We start from the raw sequence: 10,632 nt of genomic DNA, 5'->3' as shown, positions 1-10,632 counted from the left end.
GAAGAGAGGCTAAAGAGACTGGGACTTTTCAGCTTAGAAAAGAGGAGATGGAGGGGGGACAGGATAGAGGTCTCTAAAAGCAGGAGTTGGGTGGAGAGGGTGCATACAGAAAAGTTCTTCATTAGTTCCCATAAAGAAGGACTAGAGGACACCAAAGGAAAGGAATGGGTAGCAGGCTTCAAACTAGTAACAGAAAGTTGTTCTTCACAAAGCAAAGAGTCAACCTGTGGAACTCCTTGCTGCAGGAGGCTGTGAAGGCTAGAACTAGAACAGAGTTGAAAGGGAAGTGAGATCAAGTCATGGAGGTTGGGTCCATGGAGTGCTATTAGCCAGGGGGTAGGAGTGGTGTTCCTGCCCAAAGTTTGTGGAAGGCTGGAGAGGGATGGCACGAGACAAATGGCTTGGTCACTGTCTTCGGTCCATCCCCTCCAGGGTCCCTAGGGTTGGCCGCTGTCGGCAGACAGGCTACTGGGCTAGATGGACCTTTGGTCTGACCCAGTACGGCCATTGTAAGCTCAGGGCTCAGGGTCGGGGGTCTCAGTGGACCACCTTGATTTTCATGCACTCCTGCTCCTGGGTGTCCAGGCTGGCAGCTCTCCTGCCCTAGACGGCCACCTTCCTGTGCCTAGTGCAGAGATCGTGGACGAGGTCCACGATGTCCGCACTAGCCCAGGCGGGTGCCCGCCTCTTGCGGTCCTGGGCAAGCTCCCGGGAGCCGCCAGCCTGGTGCCGGGAGGAGGGGGAGGGCTGGGGGGCATCGGGTGGCTGGCTCGATCCGTGCCAGGTGCAGGGTCTGCTGGCTGGGTGCTGGCAGGCTTGCACCTGGCCTGGGCACCGTAGCCAGCCCATGCCCCTTTAAGGGGTCCAGGGCCGGGAGGGGGGCATAGAGTTTCCCTGTTGTTGGCCAGAGTGGCCACCAGGGAAACCTGAGAAGCCTTAGCCTCCCACTAGTTCGAATTAAGGGTCTACACAGCCCTTAATTCGAGCTAGCTAGTTCGAACTAGGCTTAGTCCTCGTACAATGAGGTTTACCTAGTTCGAACTAAGCGCTCCGCTAGTTCGAATTAAGTTCGAACTAGCGGAGCGCTAGTGTAGCGCCTATTAAAGTTAGTTCGAACTAACGTCCATTAGTTCGAACTAACTCTGTAGTGTAGACATACCCTGAGATATTAGAACACAGATGGGTACAAATCAGTCCCTGCTGCTGTGCAGCTTCCAGCATCTCCCCAACCCCCCAAACGCTGATTAGTTAATTCAGTGTCCTGCCACCCCCACCTCTGCCTGTCCCCAGCCCGGCTCTTAGTTCTGCCCCTGCCCAGCCCCCACCTCTGCCCCTCCTGCAGCCCCAAGGGGTGTTTTCCTTACCCCTCCCATCCTTGGGACTGGAGGGAGGAAGGAGGAGGAGCTTTCAGACATCATAGAAATGAGGAGGCAGGGGCTGGGCAGAGCGGAGTCCAGGGTCACAGAGACTGGGGTGTGTGATGTTAGAGAGGATAATTTCAGGGGCAGAGTTGGAGCTGGGATTCCAGCCACCACACCCAGAGCCAGGGTCGGATTCTCTCCCCAGGGAGGGACCCCGGTGGGAAAGTGAAGATCGGGGCTTCGATACCAGCATCAATAAATGTCACCTGCCCCCGGTCACAGTCCAGACAAATCCGGATCCTGCGGGGGGGGCTCAGGTTTAGAGGGCTTACCGGGGGGGTGAGAGCCCAGAACTGAGCCCCCCTTTTCTGCACAGCCCAGATCCCCCCCTCAGGGCTAAGGCTGATTCGTCCCTTCCTGCTCACAGACTCTCTGGCCACCCCTACAGCCTAGTATTGCCCACCCCCCACCTCCACCTCCCAGCAATGTCTCCCTGAGGTGAATCCCTCATGGCCTAGCACACAGGGCACAGAGTCAAATCTCCCCGGGTTGCCGGGCAGTCGCTGCCATGCACGTTCCCATCTCACACATTTCTGATCCCCAGACAGGACTAGCTGGGGATTTGCCGTGTCTGGATCCAGAGTCACCGTCACTGGGGAGAGAGAATCAGCGTGAGGGGCACAGCTCAGCCCTGTTCTCACCCTCCCCAGCAGCCCTGTTGTGGCTGGGACAGGCCTGGGCCCCAGGGAGCTGCCCCTGCCCTGGGCCCTGAGACTGAGCCGAGCTGTCACTGCAGCGCCTCAGCCTGGGCAATGGGACCCGCTTCATCAGCATCTCATTTGTGTGCAGAGGCTGCAACCTCCTGCCCCCCAGCTCCGGCTGCTCCATCCCCAGGGCGAGGCCCAGAGCAGAAGGGTTCAGTTGGGGGGGGGGGGCAGAGGAGGCAGGTATCAGCTTGAACCCCAGAGGGAAACTCCCTCCCCTGCTGCAGCCTCTACCCCCCGCCCAGGGCACAGAGGGGAGGGGGCAGCCTGGGGGAAGAGCCGCCTCACCTCAGAGAGCAGGGCCTGGGCATTAGTCACCCCCAGGGCAGGTGGAGGGTCCAGGGCTCTTCAGGGCAGCCGGGCTCAATGGGGAGAGCCCAGCTCTGGCTTCTGGCCTGGCCGGGGGCAGGGCCTCTGGGGAATAGGATCTGGGGTGGGGCCACTGGGAGGGGCCAGCACAGGGAAGAGTTTGGTGCCCCACATGGGAGGGGGGCTGTGCTGATCAGCTGCCCTGACATGAAGCGCAGCCCCTGCCTGAAAACTGAGCTCATAGTAAGAAGTGGGGGCAGGACATGGCCCCTCGTCCTTCTGATCCAGTGCCCTGGGGCTCCTCACCACTCAGTGGGCAGGTTTTGGGCTCTACCTATCGTGGTCACTGGGGATTTGGTTGGTGACTTGAGCTTCAAGCTCAGGAAGGTGTTTTCAATCTCCACTTGAAACCTCACCCTGTCTGAAAGCTCCTGGGGACTTTCCTCTTGCTGTCTCCAGTGCAGCGGGCAACGTGTCTGGTGAGGGAAGGGAGAAGAGAGCTGAGACTTCAGGAGTTCATATTGCCCATTACATTCCCAATCCTAACGAAGGGTATGTCTACACTACCCCGCTAGTTCGAACTAGCAGGGTAGTGTAGACATACCCACACAGACCTGGTTTTCATTACAGCAGAGACACACTTGGGTGCATCTACACTGCAGAGAAGATTGAGGCTACTGCTGTCAATCTCCCAGGGTTCGAATTAGCGGATGAGTTAAGACAGCTAATCAAACTGAGGGGTGGCATGTGTCGGTGCTGGTAGCCCTCATTGCACGAGGAGTAAGGGAAGTGGGAGGGAGAGTCTCTTCCCTCCACTGCCTGCTGCGTAGACAGCGCCAACAGACGAGTTAAGCTACTTCGACTTCAGCTCTGCATTTAATGCAACTGAAGTTGTGTAGCTTAATTCGACTTTGTCCCACAGTGTAGATGTACCCTGAGGTATTTAATATAAAAGGGTCTGAATCCTCCTACTTTCTCTCTCGCTCAGGCTCTCCCAGCAAAGGAACCAATGTCCCTGCAGCCTCACAGCCAGCCCAGGACAATCTGTGAAGAGATTTGCTTTCTCCACAACATCCCCTCCCTCACTGCAGACTCCACTGGGTTTGGCTCATTCACTTCCTGATGTTTGTCACAGCCTAGGCCCAGATCCTGCAAAGACTTTGGCCTCAAAGTAACTTCCCCCTCTCTTTGACACAAGTGAGAGGTTCAGAATTTGTGAACTCCTGGCTCTACCTGTGAGTCGTGGGGTCTGTGTATTCAGCGTCTCTACAGAGAGCAGCACGGAGCTGGGCGTGTTTCTCTCTGTGTGTCTGCCATTATGTGCTCTAATGTCACTGTCATTACAAAGCGGCTTTTGGAACAGATACGGTTCAATTAATCAACCTGAATGTCTGGGATGACAAGTGGGCATCATTCTCACCTCACAATTCAACAGGAGCTTCATCTAATTAGGAACCTAATGACCAGCATTGGTCTCTTTCCATGGCCTCAGACACTTCGCTCACTCTCCCCTCCCCCATCCCTTTTCCGTACCTGTGAACTCTCTCAGAGTCTCCGACAGCGCAGTCGTTTGCCAGGAGAAACCCCTGACTCGCTCGTCCAGTTCAGGAGAAATCTCCTCTGGCAGCTGGAACATTCCTCTCTCACATCTGGAGAGAGACAACCTCACATGGTGACACTGCACCGAGTGACTCAGTTCTCCAGCTCTGGCCAGTGAGTCACTGATCTGCTGGGCCTGGAGTTCAAATCCTCCAGTTCTCCCAGCCTGAGAGCAGGGGCAGCGCAGCCCTTGGCCCTGCAACATCCCCTCAAAGGTCCCATTAACAATCTGCAGCTCTGGCCTGGGGAGACCAGCTGGGGGACAAAATGAGAATTGAGTCTCCATGGCCAACTCACTACTTGGCCTCCAGGCACTGAGGGACAGGAGGTTCCCAGGGGAAGGGCTGTAGGAATCTGCCCACTAGGGACTAGACTGAGACACAAGCTACCCCCTCCCCAACCCATTCCCACAGGTCTCCAAACAGCCCTTGGGTGGGAGAGACTCTTGATCCCTGCTGCCCTGGGCTGAATGGTGCCCAGTGCCCAGCAGTGACAAGCCCATGTCCCACCTCACAGCCCTGAGGCAGCCAGTCCCCAGGGAGGTGACACCATCTCCCGCCAGTTCATTCTGTAGATATGTCTCATTGATCTCTGTATTAATCATTTTCTTATTGACATTTTTATTTTAACTTTCTATCAAGTCCTTTTAGCATGGTAATAAGTCTTTAGCTTTGTTGCATTAAATCTTTTTACATAGAAACCTTGTATCTTGTAGATTTTGTACCCCCATTGGTTAATTGATTCACTGTTGAGTGAATGGGGTGTGAATGGATAAGGCATGAAAGACAAGCACCTTGGGGCACTTGCAATGGTTGAAGAGGGGTGGAAGCCAGATCCAAGAACAATGAGAAGAACAACAGGACCCGTGAAGTGAGCTTATTGAAAGAATACTGGACCTATGGAGGCCTTGGGACTCAGCAGCAAATGTCTTGTTTTGGAAGCCCCCTCTCTGAAGGTAAATGGGGCAACATTGAGACACCCCCCCAGAAAAAGGGGCCACAGATGTCTAACTGCATATGCACAATATGACTCTCACAGATGATGCATATGAATGTGATGACTAACTGATGGAGATCTCCAGGAGAGTGAAGACACAATACATCTAAAGCATCTTGCAGAGGGACTCCAAGTTTTTGTCTTGTCAACATGGGAGCATCAATCTGGATCGGCAGAAGCCTGGCTCCACCCCTACCCCACCTAACTCACCTGGCCATTGCATTTACAGGGAGCAACTATTGGTAACAACAAGATGGAGTGTGTATGTGTGTGTGTGAGAGTGCATGAGTGTAATGTATCCTATGCATATGATAAATACTGATTGATCTATGTATGTTCAAGAAATGTGGCGTGTTGCCTTCTCCTCCTAAAAAGATCCCAGGTGCTTCTTTTAAGTATAACAATTTAACACAGGTCTCCAAACTGCCCTCGGGTGGGACAGACTCTTGGTTCCTGCTGCTCTGGGCTGAATGTGCCCAGTGTCCAGTAGTGACAGGCCCATGTCTCACCCCACAGCCCTGAGACAGCCAGTCCCCAGGGAGGTGACAGCTCTAGGAAACAGACTAGACTGTGCCCTGAATGGGGAATTCCAGAGTCTGCTGTGAGACCCTAAGGCTGAAGCTGATCAGAGATTTGTGTCCAGTCTGTGACCTTCCCCTCACTTCTGATTGCAGAGCCCTGGGGAGATGTGGTGCTTACATCAGCTCCAAGATCTTTCCTTGTGCTGTGCAGTGTGAGGGGAGCAAGAACCACCTACCTGCTCAAGGTGCTTCTGACGTCCTATAAGGGAAAGAGAGAAAAAAATCTCAGTCCCATTGAACACACACACTTGTGATTCAGGAGCCTCACTTCCCTGTGTGGGGAGCTGGGATGTTTCTCCCTCAGTCTCACCTGCAGGAATTCACTCACTGGCTTCTGACACGTCCCCTCTAGCTCATGGATCAGCTCACTGAGACGGGAAATCTGTGTGGAGAGTCTCCTGACAGTGTGAGTCTGGAGCCTACCTATCTCCTCCTCCAGCTTCTCCAGCTGGGCCAGCAGGAGTCGCTCTTGTTCCTCCAGGAACTGCCGCAGCTGCTGAAACTCGGCCACAATCTTCTGCCTCTCGGCTTGTGTCTGTTTCTGTATGAAAACAGGGAAAGGGCTGGTCGGGATCACGGGCAGAGACTAAGAACCTTTAATACCATCTGTGGGTACTAGGCTGAGGCATCCCTCAGTTTCGTCTTTGGCCCCTCTGTCCCTGTGAAAGGGATGATTCCCTGCTTGGAATGGGCAGCATGTTCTGTTACTCATGGGCTCTGGGAATTCAGACCCAGAGCAACAGGGGGCAGGACTCAGCACCAATGTTTTTATTTAATCTTCTCCATCTATGTGCACTGAGGCATATTCAAATGCGCACCACCAGCTGAAACAACATGTAGTTGTAGACATTCTGCTAATCAGCTGGGCAGCTCCTGCATCTCTCCTGAGTTGCCACCCAAACACTCAGTGTACTGGGAACACTGCTCAGCCCCACCCTGACAAAGATACCCAGGGAGAAAACAGAAGCAAACATGTTAATACAAGAAAAGAGCAGAGCCACAAGACAGCCCTTCACAGGGACATTCAGGTCACTGGGGGAGGATTTCTGGGAAAATCACAAAGGCTGGGCATTCACTCATCCCCTGACATGGAAGCTCAGGGCCTGTCTACACATGGATCTAACCCAGCAATCTATGGTCATGGAGCAACGTCCTGTCTCACATTCCCAAGGCTGCACAGGAGTCTGCCTCCAAACAGACCCTCCCCCTGCCAGTCCATTGCTACAGGCACCTACCAGATACTCCTGGCTTCTCCCCTCTCCCGTCGCTTTCCATCCCAGCAGCTTTTCTCTCTCGTCCCTCAGAGTCTTCAAATGGGCCTGGATTTTTTCCTGAGGAGACACAAATGAGCTGGGAGGTTTCATTGTGAGGTCTGAGAGGGGTGTGGAATGGGATGTTTCCCACTCGCCGCCCACGATGACTGCTCCTCCCAATGGCTGTGTGGCATCAGGGCCTGAAGAAGGTGAAATCCTATCAATGCAGACTTAGTTTGTGTCAGATTCTCACTGTTACCTGTTCAGGTTGAGTCTTTTTTATTAATTAGACAGAAATCTCAATTATCACTAGATTTGATTGGTGTGTACGGGTGGACTAGTGGCACAGCATGTAACAGGGTACTGGAGTCACATGGGTGTGAATCAATAAACCTGTTGTAAAGAAGGTTTAACTAACAAATCCAAATTCTATATCAATTTGCCACCTGGATTTAACAATGGTCTAGGAACTCAGCCCTGAGGGCTGGGGGCTGCCCTGGTTGGACAGAGCTGGGCAAACACCAGGGCAAACCCCATGAGATGTCAGGAGGCCTTTTATCCGGCTTTACGCTGCACAGTCCCAGTTCTGTGGGGCTCTGTCCCTGCCCGATGGGGACTCAGCCCTGGCCGTGGCTTTGTCTGGTGAGAAAGGGACAGGAGGAGACTGAGGCTGCAGCAGGACACCTGTGAGGGTGGGGGCAGGAGGGGGTGGCACCTCCACACAGCATGACGGAGGTGGGGATGGGCTGACAGAGGCAGGGATAGGCCCACAGAGGCCAACGAATACAGGTGGGGGTGGTCCTGGGCAGGCAGGCGTGGGTATGTCCTGTGCTCTGGTGATACCTCAGTGACCCCCCTAACCAGACATGCAGGTTTGCATAAGGAATGATGGGGGTTTGCCCAGCACTGTCCTAAATACCTGCTGTGGCAATGCCCTCTGGGCGGTACCCGCTGCCCCAGTGCCTGGTCCAGCTCTGGGCAGCAGTGACCTGCTTGGGGCAGGGATTGTCCCCTCACTGCATTTTGTGCAGAGTCCCTAAGGGCTCCTGTGATACAAATAAAAGTAACCAATTCCCTTAAACACCCTTCTGTTAAAAAACAGACACTGTAACTTCCCCATCCGCAGTCACGCAGCCCAGCTGGCAGCTCTTCTCATTCACACCTCACTGTTAGCCCCTGCCCTTGTATGCAAAGTTCCCACACTTCCCCAGCAGGGGCTGTGTTGGAAATGGGTTCAGCATCTCAAAGAAAACTTTCCCACAGCTGGTGTCTTTAAAGACTTGGTATTTTGCCTCTGTTGCCCCTGGGCCAGAGCATTTATTTTGTTACAGCCTCTCCTGGGCCAGGCAGGCTTCAGCTGGCTGATGAGTCGCACTGGGCCATGGAACAGGGAAATTAGCCAGTGACTAAAACCCAGAGTAATTCCCCAGCGGACAGGGCAGCAGTTCCCTACCTTGTACTCCTGGGCAGCCTCCTTCAAAGGAACCACCATGTGAGCACGGTGCGCCCGGGACTCTCTGCACACCATGCAAATGGGGGCTTGATCCTTCTTGCAGAACAGCTTCAGCGCCTCCTGGTGTGCCCTGCACACCCCCCCTTCACCCACTCCGCTTGCTGCCGGCAGGCTCAGCTGTTTGACTAATTCTACCATGTTCGCCAGCTGCCTGTTGGGCCGGAGGGGTCCCTGCTGCACCTGGTCCCTGCACTGAGGGCAGGAGATGGCTGGGCCGGGTCCCTCCCAGCACTGGCTGATGCAGGCACGGCAGAAATTGTGCCCACAGGCTGTGACCACCGGGTCCGTGAAATACTCCAGGCAGAGGGGGCACGTGGCTTCCTCCCGGAGACTTTCCACGGGGCTCGCTGTGGCCATGGCCCCTCCGGGCCAGGTGCTCCCAGGGGCAGCTTCAATGTTCCATCCTGCCTCCATCAACAACTGGCTTCTCCCGGCCTGGAGCTGGCTCTGGCTGCTCTGGAAATTGCAGCCTGGGAACGTTTAGTGAGCAATGTCCCGCCAGGGCTCTGGCTCTACCCTCCGCCCTAGGGTTGGTGGGGAGAGTCCCTGGGGCGTCACATCGATAGCAGCACCCTCCTCCCCATGAGCATGCAGGAGGAGGGGCTGTGGACAAGGAGTGACAGTCAGACTGGCAGAATTTTCTTTTATGAATACAAAATGTTGGCATGTTTATTTTAAGCAATTTTGTACTTATTAGTCATTCACATTTTTACAGCTGCATGAAAATATGAGTTTGAAGCATTCAATACATGTTTATCCATTTACATTTTTTTTGGTGGGAGATCATGAGAGGGGGGGGATCAGAAGCTATTTTGATCAGACAATAATGATTTCATGAGAAGAGGGAGAGATTGCAAAAGCCAAAGCTTTATAACCATTAACATGCAGACTGTCCACAGCACATGTCTAGATAAGCAAAGTGAATATTTGCAAATCAAAGTCTATTAAGTTCTTACGAACATTGCTCATAACTGTGCCCCTTGGTACATTTTAATGATTGACAATGGGAGTATTTTCATGGTTGGTGTGTGTGGAGTGAAATCAATATTTAGAGGTACCTACTGATACAGACAGATACCTCCATGTCTAAATATATAAAATTCAAAGGCTAAAGCCTTGGTTAAGATGGTTTCAGTGTTTCAAAGGCACAATTCTTATGTGCACTAAGGCTGCTCTGGCTCTCTGTACAGGAGCCACAATATCACCAACACTAATGATTCTATAATGGGTCTTATGATAATTGGTGTTTGTTAAAACCCCAGCTCCCAGAAGCCTGTGATGAAGTGAGACTCTTGGGTTCTGTCTCTTAGACAAAGGAAGTTTCCCTATTGTATAATACGTATGTATGTGTGTGATCTGAGTGCAAGCTGATAGTCTGAGAAGGCAGAGGGTGACTAGAAAGAACCCAACATTTATTATTTTACGTTAAGGCTCATGATTAGGACAATCTCATGCTTTCAGGGCTCCTGACTCAGGCGCTATAGAAGTTGGGAGCTGGCCAGACTGTGACTCTGTAGCCGCTGCCCAGGGACAGGCACCAGATCCAATCCCTTCACTGATCCAAACAGCCCATGTGCAGCTCCATGCAGGCACAGCTCCTGCTGCCCCCATTGGTCACAGAGCACTCAGGGTGGGGGCCATGCAAGAAGACTCTCTCCCCCCTCTCTTGCCATGGGGCTGCAGGGATGTGCCAGCAGCTGCACATGGAGTGAGCAGGCAAGAGACTGCTCTCACTCTGCTGGGCTACTACTGGTGGAGGAAGTCCCTGGGCCATTTTAAATCACCTGGGGATGTCAGGTGAAGTAGTGGGGGTGGGTGAGAGGGTGAGGCAGGACGGAGAGACCTGGCCCTGAATTTTGCTAGAGCCAGTCTTTGGCCAGGGTATTGCCTGGAGCCTGGGCACCAAGGGGCCTGTAGTAGTTCGAGTCAGTGGGAACACTGCTAACTCCCAGGACTTTCCAAGTCTGGAGTCTTGGGAGCCTAACGGCCGACCAATTAAGAAGTCTCGTGACCCACCTGGGTCCAGGTCTGGGCGATAATTAGCAGTAAATAGTGGGCCAGTGAGCTGCAGAATATTTGGCGAGCCTTGGCCCTGGGCAAAGCAAGATACAAGAAGTCAAATACGCAGGCTGTGTCTACACTGGCGCGATCTCACGCAAAAGCACCCGCTCTTGCACAAATACTTGCTGCCTGTCTATACTGGCCGCGTGTTCTTGCACAAGTAAACTGACATTCTAATGTATGAAATCAGGGCTT

At 53.4% G+C, this 10,632-nt stretch overlaps 1 pseudogene across 1 annotated transcript; it reads right to left on the bottom strand.

The window, feature by feature from the left end:
- Positions 1-361: 361 nt before the first annotated feature.
- Positions 362-8,910, bottom strand: LOC102459074 (zinc finger protein RFP-like; annotated as a pseudogene). Its single transcript, XR_016347333.1, has 7 exons — positions 8,317-8,910; positions 6,846-6,941; positions 5,921-6,151; positions 5,787-5,809; positions 3,968-4,083; positions 2,851-2,910; positions 362-2,013 (listed from the first exon to the last, which is right to left on the bottom strand). The product of XR_016347333.1 is annotated as a zinc finger protein RFP-like (transcript).
- Between the last annotated feature and the right edge of the window lie 1,722 nt (positions 8,911-10,632).

This window comes from Pelodiscus sinensis, chromosome 19 (assembly GCF_052426305.1).
Source record: "Pelodiscus sinensis isolate ZL-2025 chromosome 19, ASM5242630v1, whole genome shotgun sequence".
Lineage (NCBI taxonomy): Eukaryota > Metazoa > Chordata > Testudines > Trionychidae > Pelodiscus > Pelodiscus sinensis.
This window is presented reverse-complemented; position numbering and strand designations above follow the sequence as displayed.